This window comes from Ictidomys tridecemlineatus, chromosome 2, assembly GCF_052094955.1.
Source record: "Ictidomys tridecemlineatus isolate mIctTri1 chromosome 2, mIctTri1.hap1, whole genome shotgun sequence".
NCBI lineage: Eukaryota > Metazoa > Chordata > Mammalia > Rodentia > Sciuridae > Ictidomys > Ictidomys tridecemlineatus.
Genome location: NC_135478.1, coordinates 111530935 through 111550012, shown reverse-complemented (window position 1 = coordinate 111550012; position 19078 = coordinate 111530935). Strand labels below are relative to the sequence as shown.

General features: G+C 42.9%; 1 pseudogene; it reads right to left on the bottom strand.

Moving 5' to 3' along the window:
• Window positions 1–2264: 2264 nt before the first annotated feature.
• LOC144368473 (myosin regulatory light chain 12B-like) lies at window positions 2265–10810 on the bottom strand (annotated as a pseudogene).
• Between the last annotated feature and the right edge of the window lie 8268 nt (window positions 10811–19078).

Below are 19078 nucleotides of genomic sequence, written 5' to 3'. Positions count from 1 at the left end.
CTGGGTTTCTTTTAGCTCTTAGAAGGCTTACAGCCCTTCAAGCTTTTCAGACCATTTTTGGACAGAAATTGATGTCCAAATAGTGAAAATAAGGTAGAGCTGGAACATTCTGAATAATTAATCTTGACATATGATATGATTTATTATTTGGTATTTTCGTTAGCAATGCTGGAGATTGAATGATGGGCCTCAGGCCAGCTAGGCAAGTGTTCTATAACTGGGCTATGTCCCCAACCCTTAAAATTTTTTACTTTGAGATAAGGTTTTCCTAAATTGCCCAGGTTGACCTCAAACTTGCAATCCTCCTGAGTAACTTGGACTACAGGCATGCCCCACCGTGCTGGGCATGTGCTGCAATTTGAACATATCCTCTGAAAAGCATGTGCTGGAAGCTTAATCCCCAGTGCAACAGTATTGTGAGGTGGGTCCTAAGGGGATTAAAGACAGTTATAAAAGGACTGGAGGACACTGTCTTGAGCCTGTTTTTTGTTGTTGTTGTTTTGGTTTTTTTTCTCTTTCATTTTCTGCTATGGAATGACAAGAGGTCAAGTAGATGCCTGCTGATGCCGGGCCCTTGGGCTTCCTAGCTTTCAGAATTATGGGGCAAGTAAGTTTCTTTTCTATATAAATTTCCTAAGGCATTCTGATATAGCAGCATGAAATGGCTAAGAAATGGCATAAATGATACTTTGATTCTCTCACAGAGCTTTTCTTCTCATCAAACTTCTTCATCTCCCATTCATTCCTAACAGCCTGGTATAATCAGGCTCTGCCCCACTTTTCCACTTAGACAGCTCCCCATGGCCACCAGAGGCCTCCTTTTTGTCAAATCCAAAGATACTTCACAGTGCTTATCTCTCTGCCCTCTTGTCTGTGATAAGGCAACTGTCTATCCCTCCTTGTCTAGCCCTTCTGTTAGTCTTTATGACCCTGAACTCCTCTTGGCTCCTTTTTGCTGCTCTGGCTGCTCTTCTTTTGTCTTCTGTATAGACTTATCTTCTAGCCTATCCCAAAGTGATGATATTCCTCGGGGTTCTGTTCCAGGCCCTATTTGCTTCATCCTGGGTATACTTGCTTACTCTTGAGGGGAAGTGATCCTTTACCATGTTTCCAGGATCACGTGAGTTACTTTGCAGAGATGGAGATTTTTTTTTTCTTTTCAAGACATCCCTGTTAAGATAGTTACAATTTCCATTTCCACTTTCTAGATGAGGAAACTGGTTCTATGGCTTCAACAAAGTCATACAGCTGGGAATTGGCAGAGCCAGGACTCAAACTCTGGTTCTTCAGAGTTCCAAGCCTGATGACCATCATGCTGCTCCATGATATGAGAAGGTTTCAAGTTATGGTTCCCCTTTCAGAGTCATTCTGATTGTAAAATTCCCCCATCTTCCTTGCCCTAGGAAGAGACCTGCCAACTCTTCAAAGCCTTATGAAGTCAGACTAGGATGCTATAAGTAGTCCCATCAATAAATATAACTTTTCCCCCCTCCCATACTGAGGATTGAACCCAGGGGATCTTTACTACTGAGTTACACCCTTCAGCTCTTTTTATTTTTTTGAGACAGGGTCTTGCTAAGTTGCTTAAGGCCTCACTAAGTTGTTGAGGCTCAGCCTCAGTTTGATGTCACATCAAACTGCAATCCTCCTGCTTCAGCCTCCTGAGTCACTGGGATGACAAGCATGCATCACAACATGAGCTTGGAACAACTCCAAGAGAGCCCCTGAGTAAGATGAAGGGGGGGAGGGGGGTGATGATTAACATCAAAATATGTAAGAACCAGGTCTGTGTCTTCACCTGGTATAGGGTCTCAGGGAACCAAGCAAAAACCCACCTGGCTTCATGAGGATGTGTGTATTATGATGGGGGAAAAGAACATGATTCTAGACTTGGGTTCGAATTCTGATCTGCCAGTTTACCAGCTAAGTACCTTTGGACAAGTCACTTGTAAAACAGGTCTAACCACACCTGTTTCTTAGTGTTGCTGTAAGGATCAGCATATGCATGTATATTAGTATCTGCATAATGCTGGAATAGGAAAAGCACCATCCCTCACACCTGTATAATAATTCCTTGCTGCATTCCACCCTCACCCAGTGGGAATGACTGCTCCTCATGTAGGACTAAATTTCCAAAGCATTGTCAAAATCCTCCACTGGAGTTCAATGAAGAGGTGACCTAGAAAAGGTATGTCCTGTTTTTTTTTTTTTTCCTTCCTCTTAGATACTCTGAGCTGCCTGAGAAATCTGGACACCAAGGGACATGTTACAAAGAAGACCTGGTATTGTTCCAGAGAGATGGCATTCGCACTGTTGGCATGGTTACCATCTTGAGCTGGAGGGGCTGCTGCACACAAATTAGTGTCACCCAGAAAAGATTTTAAATTCTGTTCCCCAAAGTAGGGCTGCCTGTTACTAAGGTGACTTTACTGATTCCCCAGCCAGTGATAACACCATCAACAATAGCATCAAGAGCAGCTCTTGTTTATTAATCATTTACTCTCTTCCTGAGTTTATCCCCAGAAATTATCTCATCAAATCCCCACTTGGAGGGAGGTTCTTACCTCCAGTGTATGGATGAAGAAATTGAGAGCTATAAGAAGGGTATTGAACCTCTCTCCCTCACATCTATTTTCTGCCATTTGCTTTGACCCTGGTGTTCTTTTGCAGATACCAAATCCTTCTCCCTGTGTCTAAGATTGGCCTAAGCACATGGAATTTAGGATCATCCAGGTCCTCCTGTCACTCTTTCAAAGCCTGCCATGGAAGACCACCCCCACCCAAGGCAGCTTTTGGCATTAAGAAGTGAGAAAATGTCCTGGTAGTTGCAATCTGTGAGCTGGTTCTTTGAGCCCGTGGAGCTCAGAGCCCCATTACAACCTCCACCTCCTTCAGAGGAACTCAGTTCTGGGGAGAAGGCAAAGCTGTCACCAATGAAATTGCCGCTACAATGAAGGAAAAAAAGGCTTTTGCTTCAGTTTTGCAAATGGTAGGCAATTGTGTATCTTAGCAAGAATTTTTTAGATCTACCTAGATAATTGCCTCCAGCTTCTGCATGGTGGGAGGGGGAATCTTGGTCTAGGACAGCTAAAGTACAGGGCCTGAAAATGCTGCTACTTTGCCTCTGAACCTTGGGGTTCTTACTGTGAGATGGGAGGCTGTGTTGGTGAATGGCTAGGTTGTTTTTAAATTTCAAAATAGCATTTTTATTATATAAAAAATTAAAAATCCAGCAAACTCAGAAATACGAACATATTTTCCTGGGCTTTCACATTTGTTGACTTTTATTTGCAGTTTCTTTTTCAATACAATTTATAACCTCATCCCCATTTCCAGTCTTGATTGTACAACTGCTAAGTGGCAGAAAGTTATTTTAAAAAAAAGCAAAGCTGTGAAACTAAGTTGCCCGCAACAGGTTCTGTGAGGGTAGAGGAAGTGTCTGAGAAATAAAATAGAGAAAGATAATGTAATTGGGAAATTTTAGCTATAGTTCTTTCAGTCATTTTTGTCTTTTGCTCTATGTTTAAGGATGCATGTGAACTTGATGTAATTGAAATTTCCCTTTTTGTTAATAAGGGCTTCTCTAAACAGGTCATTCACTTTCTCATCAGTAAAAATATTGCCATGGGGTTGGGGTTATGACTCAGTGGTAGAGCGCTCGCCTTGAATGTGTGGGGCCCTGGGTTCAATCCTCAGTACCACATGTAAATAAATAAAATAAAGATATTGTATGGAAAAAAACCCACAGAGATCATTGTTTAAAAAAAAAAAAAAAAAAAAGATCACCCATGGTGATCGGCAACTCTCTCAGGTAATTCTCCTGAATGGTGCCTGTGGATTCTTCATCAAACCACGCAAAATCATTACTGATGACATCTTTGGGATCTGTGCCATCTAACTTCTCACCAAACATGATAAGGAACATGGTAAAACTTATGGGTCCTGGAGCCCCATTCATCATGGCATCAATGTACACATCAGTAGCATTCTTCTCTAGTGTGGCAAGTATATAATACAAATCTTCCTTGTTGATGAACCATCTCTGTTCTGGCCAAACAAGTTGAAGGCCTCTTTGAGCTCCTGTATTTGTGACTTGTCAAATATATCAAACACATTGGATGTTGCATGCTGTGGGCACTTCTTGGTGTTCTTAGTCTTTGACTTTTTGCTTGATATGAGAGCTGTTTAGTTCTGGAACCAGATTTGGGCTGCCCTGCACAAGCATGGGTCTGTGCACTAAGTTCCTTCTTATTTCCACTCTGAAGATCTACTGTGTTTCATTTTTGGAAGATCAGCATACAATAACATGCCCACTCAAGAGGTAAAACAGGGATGCTTCAAAAGACATGTGTGGTTCAATGATAGAGTGTTTGCCTTGCATGTATAAGGCTTTGGGTTCAGTTTTAAGTAAACATACATATACACACTCACACACACACACACATACAGACAAGTTATGGGACCATATCAATGAAGTGAATAAGAAAATGAATTCCTCCTAATCTATAGCAGAAAGCATTTTGCCTGTATTTTTCCACGTGTTTAAGGCAAGGTAGTATTATTCCCATTTTACAGGTGAAGAAACTGAGATCTAGGGAAGCTAAGTGTCTTGCTTAACTGAAGCACAGAGAACAATGAACAGAAAGCTGGTTCTAGACCCATCCTGTTTGTCTTTACCATTCTTTTGCTGTTGCCCCAGCCTGCTGAGAGTCTCAGAACATTCTTTTGATTGTTGAGCTGTGATCATAATTGTCACCAACTGCTGCTTAAACTACACCCTGAGAAGTAAAGGAGAGGGTCACTGAGTTTTTACCAGTTCTTTGCCAGGCAATTGTGCTAAAAAAAAAAAATCTTTTCCTCCCCAGGATGTTAGTAGGAGGCAGACAGATTGTTGCAGCCTTCTGGCTTCTTCCAGACCGGCAGAAGGCTGGCCCAACTCAGGAAACAGAGATGTGGGAGGAGCAATGCCAATAAGAGGGTTGACTTCAAGGGGTTGGTCTCTGCAGACAAAACATTGAGCTGCCCCTGTGGTTGAGGGTAGGATCCTTCCTCAGTAAAAGACATCAGCTCCTCCACCTGGCCCTTTATAACATGACGCTAGCCCAGACATTTAGACTCATCACTCACTTCTTGGACATCCTGGCCTCACCAGGTTCCCAGATTTCCTGCCAATTTCCACCAACTAAGGTGTCTTTTCCCATCCCCTCTAACTCTTTTTTGTTTTTTTGTGTCCTTTGATATCAGCTGAAATCTTATCTTTTCACAAGAGCCTGCCCAATTTCTTCAAAAAGAAGTATTCTTGCCTACACCACTGTGGCATCAGCCATCTGCATAGTGTGACATCGGTAGAATTGATATTTCCTGGCCAATTTGTAGGCAAAAATCAACATGCTATATCATTTTATGTACTATATGATCTAATTTAATCATTATGACAACTATTTCTCTTGAACTCATTAATTAGATGGAGAAATTGAAGCTTAGGCGGGCATCTGCTTACCCAAGGGTCTTCAGGAAGTAGAGGAAGAGCTGGGATTTGAATTCAGGTCTTTCTGACTATACAGTTCATGCTTTTTGTCATTTAAACTGTCTGCTTTCCACTTCCTTAGGAAGTTACCAATTCCCTAGTAGAATGGAAGCACCTTGAGGACAGGACCTATATTTTCACCCTGGGATGACTGGCTGAGATTCCTGAACTCAGGCACCTTTCCCTAAATGCAGCATTGAATCCAATTATACCTTCTGCATATTACACAGGTCCCACCACTAGAGTCCTCTTTTGTTTTTCTTTATAATATCTTTATTTTATTTATTTATTTTTGTGTGGTGCTGAGGATTGAACCTAGGGCCTCACATGTGCTAGGCAAGCGCTCTACCGCTGAGCCACACACAACCCCACCTCCCACTAGAGCCCTCTTTATGAACGGCCAAGATACTTCTTCCAAGGAAAGGGAACACCTTAATTTTGCTGATAGCTAACTGATTAACTGACAGTTGGGTGGAAGATAAAAGGGAGAGAAAAGAGAGAAGAAGGCAAGACTGCAGAAACTCGGAAGGAGCTGAAAGTAGGAAGGGCTCCCAGATTGAATTTGGCCAGTTTGCAACTACTCACTCAGACTCAGCCTCCAAGCCTAGTTCTTCACAGTAGCTGGGGAAACCTGAGCACGTGCCTCTCTTAAGTTTCTTTTTGCATAAAATGGGGATATGGTGGCAGTTCTCTTCTTACTATACTCTCTGGGCTGTAACCAGAAGAAATGAGGCAGTGACTGAGGGAAAAAGGGAGTGCTGCCTATAAGACTCTGTGACAGTGCTAGTAACTCCTTTAAATGGAGACAGTTGGAGGATCAGCTCAATGAAATGTCCTTCCCACAAGATCTGTGAACCCAAAGGCCTGGAGGCAACAGGGAACTAACAGAATCAAGAGAGCCACAAAAGGATCTTGAAGACAATTCGGCATGTCTTGCTCCAAGAGGCAGCATGGTGTGGTTGACTGATGGATACTTCTGCCAGCAGTTGTGCCTGGCTCCATATCTTGTCCCCCCACTTGCCAACTGTGAAGCCATGTTCATATCACTTTTTGCTCCTCTCAGACTGTTTCCTTATCTTTAATATGGAATAAAAAGTGGGTCCCTTGCCATAGCACTGTTGGGAGAATCAGAAACTCAGACAATAACAGCTTGTCATTCAGCTGGCCCTGTGGGGTACTGAGGCTCAGAAAGGGGAAGTAATTCACCCATGATCACAGAACAGGTTAGCAGCAAAACCAAGGCTGTGTCCAGACCTCCCAAAGACCAGACATAGGCTTATTCTCATACAGGAAAAAGATAATCTTCCCTCAAAAAAGGCTGAGGCTGCCTTTGAACTCATACTGGGATCATAGGTGGGATTCACTGTTAACCGAGCTGAAACACTGCTTGGGTTTCCTGTGGCTAGAGTGTGGCTAAAAGTGCAAATCAGAGCCTGAAGTCAGGTATCCAGTTTACCATCTGATCCACAATATGACCTAAGCATCTCAGCTCACCTCTGCGAGCCTCAGTTTTTCTGCCCCCCAAATGGCGGTAAGATTTCCTGGGAGGACAAAGGAATCATATAAAGCTGTTTTCATAAAGCTACCCCTGAGCGCTCTCTGTGCACTCCACTGTGTGTGCAGATTCATTAACCCTAGTAATGGCTTCATTTACTCCCCACAGCAGCCCTATAAGGTAAGAACCCAATTTGCAGATAAATTCCTAAGAAGTGATAGAACCAGGCTCTGAGCTCTGATTCTATGTCCTCTGCCTGAAACACATTCCTTCTTTTTTGCCTTCCTAACTCAGGCTCCTTCTCCTGACTTCCTCTAGAAGTCTCCTTGGTCTCAGGCTGGGGTAGGCATCTGCTGACGTTAGGTGCAGGGTTTCTTTCTTCTTCACCAGAAAGGCAGCTCTGTGACACAAAGACCTTGTCACCCTCACAGCTGCATCCTCAGAGCCTAGCACTGTACTTGGCATACAGCAGGTGCTCAGTGAATTCTTGCCAAGTAACTGAATGCATCATGCCAGCATCACGATGCCACCCCAGGCCTGGGGAGAGCCAGGGAGATCAGAGAAAAGCTTTTGGATTCCTGCCACACCTTACATTAACAGCATCTTCTCCAAATGCCGACAGCCAGCCTCCTGGGACGTCACTGGAGCCAGCTGAATTCCGGTCACTGCTTCACCTTGGGAAGGCAGCCACAGCCCTCACCAAGCAATAATTGACATCACAGCAGTGCCAAGGAGCTGCCCTGTTAATATTTAATGTGGTCTTCATTGCGGCAGAGCTGCAGGCAAGAATTGGAAGGGGCTATGTCAAGTCTACATGAGGTTGTGGGGAGGACACAGATGGGAAAAGGCTTCATAAACCATAAAGCCCACAGCAGGATGAACATTATGCCAGCCCATTTTAGCCGCTGGCTTAACTCAGAAAGAACCAGGGCAGCATGTGCCTGCAGTGGGACAAGAAGGCTGCTGACTGAGCCCAAGCCCTAAATAAATGAGGGATTAGGGGCTCCAGGGGATATTTCCTGGAGACAGTGGGAGGACAGAGTACTGACGCCAGCCAGCCTGACCTGGAATCAACTCCAGGTTTGCCCTGCACAGCTGTTTGACTGGGGGAACAACCCAGTCACTGAGCCTCAGTCCTCTTATCTGTGAAATCGAGTTAATATCTTCCTTGCAGGGCTACTGTGAGGATTAACTAAGACAGAAAATGTAGAGGACTTGCTTAGCGCATAGTAGGCCCTCCACAAATACTGAGTCCTTTCTCCCAAACAAGGCTTGGAACCTGAGGTTGGAGCAAGATGTAGTAGGGTGTTTTTTTTTGTTTTGTTTGTTTGTTTGTTTTTAGTACTGGGGATGGAACCCAGGGCCTGGTACATGCCAGGTGCTCTACCACTGAGCTACATGCCTAGCCGAGTGGGACTCTTTACACATTCATTGGCCAGGGAAATGGCTAAGAAGGACTTGGAGTCAGATGTCCCAGATTTGAACTTTTCACCATAGTAGGCCTGCACCAGGAGAGATATCAGGGTGAAGATGGGCAGAGAGCTCCAGGATGGCAGAAGCAGAAGAATCTTGAGAGAGACCATCTCTCTGATTGATCCCTTCATTTAAATGATAAGGATTCTAAGGGTCCTGGATAGAACAGAACAGGCCAAAGACTCACACAGCAGAGCTGGGGCCTGACCTGGTAACAGTCCCCCCAGATTTCAGCAGCTGATGGGTTTACCAAGGCCATCTGCCTGAAGGGAAAGGCAGATGGATTGGCAGATGAGATAAAATACCCCATTTTCTGATGGGGATCTTTGCAACTCCTCTGGCCTGGTCAATAGCAGGTAGTTTATCCCCCATCCACTTCTGGTCTCCTTCCAGTCTATTTTTCCACAAATCCTGGGAGCTTCTCAAAATCCTAATCATGTCATTTAACCCGATTAAAAAAACCCTTCTATGATGGCACATTAAGGACTGCCACAGAAAATACAGGAGGCCCAGTTAAAACAATTTCCAATAGATAATGAATGATGTTTTAGTATAGGAATGTCCCAGATATAGCATGCACATACTTATACTAAAAAAAGATTTGTTGTGCATCTGAAATTCAAATTGAACAGGATAACCTGTATTTTTATTTGGTAAATCCAGCAATCTTGTGTACATTGTTCTCAGGGAAAAGGTTGGAGTTTCTAGTTGGCCCATAAGGCCCATTTTAGCTCTAAGCTCATCTCTCCCTTCTTGTCGACATGGACTCTGCTTCAGATAAAAGTCTTTACCTTTATTTGAGATTCCCAGGTTATGTTCCCCTGTGGGATTTTTTTTTTTTTTTTTTTGCAGTGACATTGGGGATTAAACCCAGGGCACTCTACCAGTAAGCTATATTCCAAGACCCTTTTATTTTTCATTTTGAGATAGCATCTTTGCTGAGGCTGGCCTTGAACTTGCAATTCTCCTGCCTCAGCCTTCTGAGTCACTGGGATTACAGGTGTGTGCCACCATACCTGGGTCCCAGTTCTCTTCTGAGATGCACCTGACATGTCTCATTTACCATGCAGGGCAGTGAGCAGTCTTTTCATCCCATACTCAGCAAGATCAGCAACTCTGACTCTCCTGCTGTGCTGAGAACTGTTTGTTCCTGCCAGATGATGTTCAAAAAATGCTGGTGAGCTTGTAGTATGCCAGACCAAATTCTTATGTTTGATTCTCTTCCCACCCAGTGGCCAATAACAAAAATCCTAAACCCATCCTGAAAGTATCCTCTTTGCCTTTGGAGGAGACAGGGAGGCATCCTTGGTTCCAATTTTACAGAGTAGGAAACTGAGAAACTAGAGGAATTCAGTGTTCAAGGCTTGTCTCAGGACCTTTTTACCTGCTAGTCCTCTGCCTAGAACACACTTCCTAAATATCTTCATGTGGATGATATGACAGATTAAAGAGGGCTACAAATATCTTAGTGACCTCTCTCTCCATCAAGAGGACATGTTTCTTTCTCCATACCTTAGACCAGGCTGGCCTGTGACTTGATTAGTCAATAGAATGTGGTAGAAATGACCCTTTTTGAGTCTGGGATCCTGACCCTTAATAGGTTTTGAGAGCTTCTGCCTTTACCCTCTTAGATGCTGCTCTTAGATTCCCCCATAAGGCAGCAAGTCTAGCCAACTGAAGGATGAAGGGCCATGTGACAGACAACAGTCAGCACCAACTATAAGATGAGTGAGACCTTCTTGCATCTTCCAGCTCTACTATGTCTCCAGCTGAATGCAGCTGCATGTGTGACCAGGAAGTGGACAGTGAAACCACCCAGGCCAACCACAGATGTATGAGCCATGAGCAACAGTTCTTGTAAGCCAGTAAGTTTAGGCTCTGTTTTATTATATTATAGGCATTCTTAAAATTTTATTATAGGGTCATAGCCTCCTTATTACATGCAATTGCCTCCTCACTCAGGAATCTGCTCTGACATCACCTCCTCAGAGAGGACTCTCCTGACCATCCTGGCTAATCTAGTACCTTCTATTCCGATTACATTCCCCCAACTCTTTCATCCCGTTCAAGGCTTTTATAACAATCTGAAATTGTGACTGATTCACTTAGGGACTTGTTAGCCAGCTCCTCTACTAGGATGCAGTTTTCGTGAGAGCAGTGGCCATATGGTTTGTCCCCTTCCATCTCCTTAATGTCTTGGTGACTGGTGCAGGGAAGACAGCTTGAATTGCTTTTGGTTGAAAAGTTGTATTCCTGTCCCTTGCTGGTGGTGCTTAAGGGAGTACAGTGGTGGGTGTGAGCTCTTACCTGATCATGTCCTCCAAAACCAATGCCCTTAGGAGGACATGAGGGCAGGCCAGGTGGCTGGGGTCTGTTTCAAGGGAAAGAGCTTCAGGGAGCCCAAGTTGAGCAGGAAAAAAGAAAAAGAAAAAGAAACTGCTAAAATGTTTTCAGGAGAGGCTCAAATTCAGAGCAAGGAAATTTCTGGTGATTCTCTTCCCCCACTTCAGCTGTGACCAGTCACAGCCTCTTGCAATATCACAAAGCTGAGAAATTGGGAGATGGGAGACACTGTTGGGCATGCTGAGTCACTCTCTGGGAACCAACTATTCCAAGTCCCTAAGACAAAGCTAGTTCTCAGTCTGCTTTTTCCAGCACCAAGAAATTGATCCAGGCACAGCCTCAACTGAAGAAAAATGCACATCCAAGCAGAAAAGATCCACTCTGAGATGCCTCTTAGAACTTCCCATTCTCTGCATTCTGTGGGAGCAGAGAAAGCATGACTGAGGTTCAAGCCAGGCTACAGTGAAGTTGGGTGACTTGTATTGAAATTCTGGCTGCACTACTGGGTGACCTTGGGCATGCTGCTTAATCTTCCTGAACACCAGTTTCTGTATCTATAAATAATAGATAATGAAAACCTAATGCCTATATTAACATCTAAGAGAATTCAGTGAGATCAGGTATGCTCAGCACATTTTTGAGCACATAGAAACAGTTAAATTGATTGTAGTTAAGCTTATGAATATTTCTTTCTCTGTTTGTTGGTGAATAGGGAATGGGAAGAGAGCAGGGTGTGCAGTTATCACAAATCTTTCCTGGGAATTAGGGCCACATTTAGGACTTGACCATCAGGGACTAGGGGTATACAAGTGCCTAATTATTTTGTTTGTTTATTTGTTTTTATTGTGTTGCTGGAATTCAAAACCAGGGCCCCACCTATGTCAGGCAAGTACTCTACTGCTGAGCTATATACCCAGTTCAAAAGTGCCTACTTCAAATTGGCTTTTCTAGCAGATAAGTCAATAGTTATCTCATATACTATGGATAAGTCAATAGTTTGAAGGTAGAACGGTAAGAAAGGTTCAGAAGGGTTGGAGACCTAAATCTGGCAGTAATATGCTATATGTCATGGAACAAATTACCTGCTCTCTGAGCTCTGATGTCCTCATCTACAAAATGGGTCATTTATTCCTAATTTACTAAACTCCTAGGGTTGTTGAGATGATCAGTAATCCAGATGAAAAAGAATTTTGGAAAGCATTCACTGTTTGATGAGTAAAAGAGGAATGGCTCCTGAAACTGAAAGGACCCCTGGATTATCTAAGCCTTTACTGAAAGTTTTTAAATCCTGAAATACAATATGGGTTCTTATTGATTTGCAGCTTGCATGACTTTGTAAAAATTACAGGAGACATTAACCCTGGGGAAATAGAAAGACTGAATAGGTGTTGCAAGATACAGGATGGACAAGGTGACAAGAAGCCCATCAGCTTAACAAATTCCTGGGCAACCAATGAGGAGGGCTTGCTATCTGTCTGTGAGCTTAGATGGGGGGCTGCTTGTTTCCCTTTTCATTCCCTATGAGCAGCCCTCTGCATCTTAGCCCACCCAAGGAAGATGATGACTCAAATCATTCTGCAGAGACTGGTCCCTCTGCATCTGTTGCCATGATACTGCAGCACAGGCTGACCAATCAGGAAGGAGACCCATATCCAAGCTTCTGTTGCTAAAACTGGAGCAGGACATCTTAGCCAATAGGAAGAGCAGCAGAGTGGAGCCACCATGGAAACCTCAGCAGTGAGGTTCAAACTATGGTTTGTCTCTGTCTCATTTGCAGGGAGTAGGCTGGGTTTTCTGTCCCCTCCCCCCTTTTTTTCAAAGAGCTTCTTGCAGCCCCAGGAAGATATTCAAGAGTCACAGCAGGGGTACATGACAAGAGGCATCTTTGAGGAATCAGAAAGGACTTCAGCTTAGCAGCTAGGTCTTAGACCTAGCTGTGTCTCTGGTCTTAGGCCATCCCCACGCTCTAACTAGCCCATTCTGTCCTAGGAAATGGCAGTATGCTGCAAAACCAAACCAAACCAAATCATCTTTAAATTAGGAAAAGGAATATGAGACTCACCTCCAAAAGGTACACTTCTATCCTACAGCTTTGTGGCTTTGGCCAAACTGCTTAACCTCTCCTTCTAGGGGAAGGGTAGTGCAGAAGATAGAGACAAAACTCATATGCTGCCCCACTCTGTAAATTTAGAAAGGTGGGCAAATGGGGCACTGTATTTCCTTTCAGATTTCACATCCTAGACTTAATGCTTTTTTACCTTCAGGCTCTGGATAAAGTACATCTACAAGAAATAATTTCCCAAGGGGGAGCCCTGTAAATAGTGCCAGTGGACACAAATAAGCCTCAGACCACTTTTGTGGCCTTAACTTGCCAGACTAGGAGAGACATCAATTCCAGAGCTCAGGTGCAGAGGGGTGAAGTTGCCCCTTGAAGTCATATAGCTACTTGGATGCAGATTCAAGACAGGAAGCCCTAACTTCCTTTCACCTTCAACATGCAATCTTCTTCTTTTTTCATACTTTTATTGGTACATTGTAATTATACAGAATGGTGGGATTCATTGTTTCGTATTTGTATATGAACACAATATGACAGTATAATTTGGCCAATATCATACTCCAGTATTACACTTTTTCCTTCCCCTCCTCCCTCCTCCTGATCCATTTACTCTACTTATCTCCCTTCTATTTTCACGATATTTTCCCCCTCCCCATCTTCCTTTTTCTTTTTCCTCTCTAGCTTCTATATATAAGAGAAAACATATGACCTTGGACTTTCCAAATATGGCATATTTAATTTAACATAATATGTTTTCAAGTTCCATCCATTTTCCTGTAAATGACAGTTTCATTTTTCTTTATAGCTGAATAAAACTTCATTATGTATCACATTTTCTTTCTCCATTCATCTATTAACAGACACTTAGATAGTTAGGTTATTTTGAATTCTGCTGCAATGAACATGGGTATGCAGGTATTGCTATAGTATTATGACTTTAATTAGTCTGGATAAACACCAAGGAGTGGTATAGCTCAATCATATGGTGGTTCCATGCCTAGTCTTTTGAGGAACCTTCATGCTGATTTTCATAGTGGTTGTACTAATTTACAATCCCACCAACAATGTAAGCATGTTCCTTTTTCCTCTGCATTTTCTTGCAATCTTCTTAAAGCACCATTGGGAAGGCAATCAAGGAGCTGTGCATGCCCATACTCCCAACACCGTTTATTTTGAAAACATGGGCATAATAAAAACTGCAAGGGAAAATGTGGTTCATCCTTCTCCTATTCCCTTCTGGCTTTTATTCTGTTGCCTGGCAACAGTTCTATTCCAGAAAACTGGATGTCATTCTAAACAACTTTCTCAACCTCATCCTTCCTGAAAAACCTATCACTTGATCATGTCCACTTTATTTCCTAAATGGCTCTTGAGTCCATCCACTCCTCTCCTTTCTATACCACTTCCCCAGTCCAAAGTTCCGTCATTAATTTCCTGGGCAGCTTCCTTGGCTTTCCACAGGCTTTTGGCTTTCACACTGGCCCATCCCATTACTGTTTCTATCTTCCATAATCATAGCTAAAACAATCTTTTAAAAATACAAATGTGATCATGTTAACTGCTGTTTGCTTAATGCTTTTTTCTTTGATACTGGGTTGTTTGACCACTAAGCTATATCCCCATCCCTTTTCATTTTTTTTAAAATTTTGAGACAGAGTCTCATTAAGTTGTCCAGGCTGGCCTGGAACTTGCAATCCTCCTGTCTTAGGCTCCCAATTGCTGGGATTAGAGGTGTGTGTCATTGTGCCCAGCTTAGAACTTCTAAGGATAAAAGATTAAATCTTTAGCCCAGCCAAGAGGTACTTCATCACTAGGCCTACCTTCTGTCCCCAACTTCATCTTGTTCTTGCACATGTTACTTCCTTTCTGCCTGTAATGTTCTTCCCTCTTATTCTATTTAGTCCTGCTCATCCTTCAGCTCTCAGGTTGATGGTCACTTCCTTGGAAAACCTTTCCTGACATCCATGACCAGGTCAATTTGCCTTTTGACAGGCTCTCCTAGCACATCTTTCATCTGTAGCACTTATCACAGCCAGTCTTGTACTTATTTGTGTAATTATTTGATTCACAAATTTAATCTCTTCTCTGCTTGATGTTAGCTTCAGGAAGGCAGTTTGTCTTATTCTCTGCCTAAAACATGCAGATGGATGGATGGATGGATATGTATATAGATTGCAGGATACTCCTATCTACCCCAGCTGACTTTGATACCCCAGCCCATCTAATGATATCCTATCTCCTTCTAGTCTGTGACTAGCCAGTCTTTTCATGTTCACTCAGTGTACACCAAACACCTCAGATGTGCAAAGAATATGCCCAAATACTGTTCGAATCCAAGGAGAGAGAGATTTCTATGCCCTTGAAACTTAGATAATAATAACAGTAGTTCCAATTAATTTTGTGTGCCAGAGACCACTGGATCTCTCCTCCTTTGAAGCTCCTACTCTCTTTTCTCTACTTATTCAGTAGCAGAGACCAGAAGCCTAGCAGTGTTTCAAGGTTCAGTTGATGTTTTGCCTCTCCCAGGAATTTGTCCCTGATCAGTGAGTCCATGCCTGATCACCCATTCTTAGAACTTCCCCAGTGCATAGGTCTGGGGCAGTCTTGCTGGCCATTTATTATAAACTGCTTCATGTTATCCTTTCTCTCTTGCTCTGCATCAGATTATCAGGAAGCTCCCTGGGGACTGTTAGGAGGATTCACATCTCACAGAATGTCAGTTAGTAGGGTGGGTATTGCACACATACTGCCTCTTTTATTCCTCACAGGACCCAGAAGGAGACATGATTGCACCCATTTTGAATAGCAGACAATCGATTTGCCCCAGATCCCAGAAACAATATATGGTAAAACTGGTGCTGAAATGTAGGTCTGTTTGAATCCAAAGTCAAGATCCTTAACTAGTATCCCAGGCCCAGATATCCTAATAGCCTGCTTATGTCTCCTTCACCTGTGCCTGAACACTGGCGGGAGTAGGACAGCCCATGCTCCTGCTGATTACCTGCCTATCAAAGGCTTTATTCTAAACCAGTTGAAATGTGTCTATCTGAAATTGCTACCCCGTGACCCTGATTCTGCCCCTGGTTATAACCAGAGCAAGTGTGTTCCCTCTTCCACATGGCAGCCTGTCAATAATTCACAGCCAGTTCTCATGTGTCCCTTGCATCTTATCCTCTCCAGGGGGGCGGGAGAGAACATTCACTAGGAACTAGCAAACCTGGATTCTTATCCTGGCCCAGCCACTGTCTATAGTCAGTAAATTTCAAAAGAAAATTAAGTAGGTGATTTTGATAAGCAAGGACATAAAAGTCACCAACTCCTCTCACCCTGGTTTCATAAAAGAAAGGGCAGGCTGACACAGAAAAAAAGTAGGGCAGACAATCTCAGAATTAATTTAGCTTTATGAAAACTCCTTATATTGTTCCTGTTGTTCTCATTTCGCCATGTCCTGATGTTGACTCTGTGGGGGACTGGCCCAGGCCTGCAAGGACCTGTGCTCTAACCCATTAAAGAAAACACTGTCATCCAGAAAAAACAGAACAGAACACTCCAGTGTCAGAACACGGTGGTTACCCTGTTTCAAGAGGGAAGGAAAAGCTGAAAGTGTCTAACACTCTGAGACAGTGAGACTGCCGAGTGCAGGAAGCAAGACAGACTTCTCCATTGTGTTGTGGCTTCATGTTCAGTTTCTGTCTCGGCATAGAGGAGCAAAGTTATTCCTTACTCTTATAACTTAATGGGTGCCCTGTGACCACTAGAAGCCACTTCTCTAGCATGTAGAACCTATGGAAAGAGGAGGGCTTTACAGGATCCATGACAGTATACTAGTGGGTATGCAGAGGCAGAACTTTTCTTTTGGGGCGGTTCTGAACATGGGCTTTCTCACTACTCATTCATTCATTAGATATTTATTAAATAATTGTGATATGCAAAATAATGTACTAGCATTGGGAGTACAAAGGTGAGCAAAGGATGATTTGGTCTCTGTTCTTATGGAACGTAGAATCTATTAGGAAGAACAGATTTAATCCAAAGGGAAGGAATATATATAAACTCACTTCTATGATTAAGGGCTACTACAGAGGCACAGGACACCCTGGAGTGTGAAATATGGGCAATCCCCCAATGTGCTGGTCATTGGAAGGCTCAGACACTAATTACAAAGTTGAGATGGGAAGGAAGAGCAGACATAAAGCAGATGAAGAGAGGGAAAGCATATTCCAGGCAGAGTGCTTGGTGTGACTGAGCACAAATCATGCGAAGAACTGCAATGAGTTCAGTATGACTTCAAGAGGGAAGGGCCTGCAAGATAAGACTGGGGAAGTTAGTGAGGGCTCGCTCACAAAGTATTTAAAGGGTTTTTGTCCTTTCTTTAGGTGGAATAGGAAGCCACTGAAGGGTACTGAGCATGAAAAATGGTTTGGTATAGCATATTATTATTTGAAGGTAGAGAGGAAAACCCAGTTGCTTCTTCAAGGAGTTAAACTGATGACAACAAGGGTAGTGGCAATAATAATGGTGATTTAAAAAATAGAGCCAATGTTACTGAACATCATGTACTGTTTTAAAGTATTCTTTACACATTCCTTCATTTAATCCTCATGTCAACACTATGAGGTAGACAGTTATTATCCCTACTTTATAGCTGAAAAAACTGAGGCACAGAGAGATTAACAAACTTGCCCAAAGTCACACAGCTAAACTAGTAGGTGGTAGAGCTGCCAGACAAGCGAGTGACCTCTTAGTATTTAAAGAAAATACTCTCCTTCTACTTCTTCTTGTTTTTGCAGTGCTAGAGATTGAATCCAGGGCCTCCGACAGGCAATTACTCTACCACTGAGCTACATCTCCAGCCCAAGAAATTACTTCCTTAAAGAATTCACAGGACAGGAAAATGCTTCCCTATTAGAGAGTATGGGTACAAGAGTCTGGAATAAAATTGTCCTATAATTTAGGCCTTTAATCCTTGAGGTTTGTTCTATGAATGAGCACTTATTGAGCATCTATCACATGCTAGGCACACTGTGTAAGTAATGAGGATGTGGCAGGACAAAAACAACAACAACAACAAAAAAAAAATCCAAACACACACACACAACAACAACAAAACAGTCCCAGAACTTATATTCTAGTGAGGAGAAAAGATAATGCCCAGGTAGAGAATGCAGATAATTTCAATAACAGTAAGATCTATGAGCAAGAGACAACAGGGTTGTATGGTGGCCAGGGACAGGCAGAAGGTGGTGACCATTCAATAAAGATGTCAGGGAAGGCCTTTCTGATATGGAAACAAATGATGCCAACAATGAGGAACCAACCCAGGCATAGTCTTTGGAAGAGGCTTCCAAGAAGAGAGGAGGTCCTTGGGAAAGGTCCCAAGGCAGGGGCAAGCTTGTATTCAGGGAACAGAAAGAGGAGACACTGCATCATTCTGAGTAAGAGGAAACTAGAATGGAGATGATAACAGAGGCAAATTTCTATAAACCCCGGCCCCATGGGTCCTGGCAAGCCCTGACCAGGAATTGGGATTTTATCATGAATCATGAAAGTCACTGATGGGTTTTCAAGCAGGGCAGTAACAAAAGCATAGTATATGTTTTTTGGGTTGGTTAGTTGGTTTGATACCAGGGTTCCAACTCAGAGCCTTGTACATGCTAAGCACATACTCCATTTCTCAGCTATACACTTAGTCCTGATATATGTTTAAAAAAGGGCACACTGGTTGTTGTGAGGAGAATAGATTTTGAAGAGAAAAAAGGATATAGGAGGACCAGTTTGGTTGTGCTGCATTTGATGAAGGAGGATATGGGGAGAAGGGTTGGATTACAATGTTTTTTTTTTTTAATAGATCAGATGTGGGGGTTGAGAGAAAAGGAAATATAGGATAATTCCAAGGTTTTACACCTGAATAACTAGGTAGATGATGGTACAGTTACTAAATTAGGAAAGATTGTGGGAGGAACAGGTTTGAATGGGAGCTGAGAGTGGGTGCAGAGTTAAATCAAGAGTCGTGTTATAGATATAAGTTTGTTATTTCTTTTAGATGTCTAATCAGAAGCCAAGAAGGTAGTGTGGATGGAGTTCCTAGGTGAGGTTAATGTTAAAGATTTTAAGTTGAAACTCAGGGGCATTAGATGTTAAGTAGAATCACAGGACTGAGCTGGGTGTGGTGGCATACTCC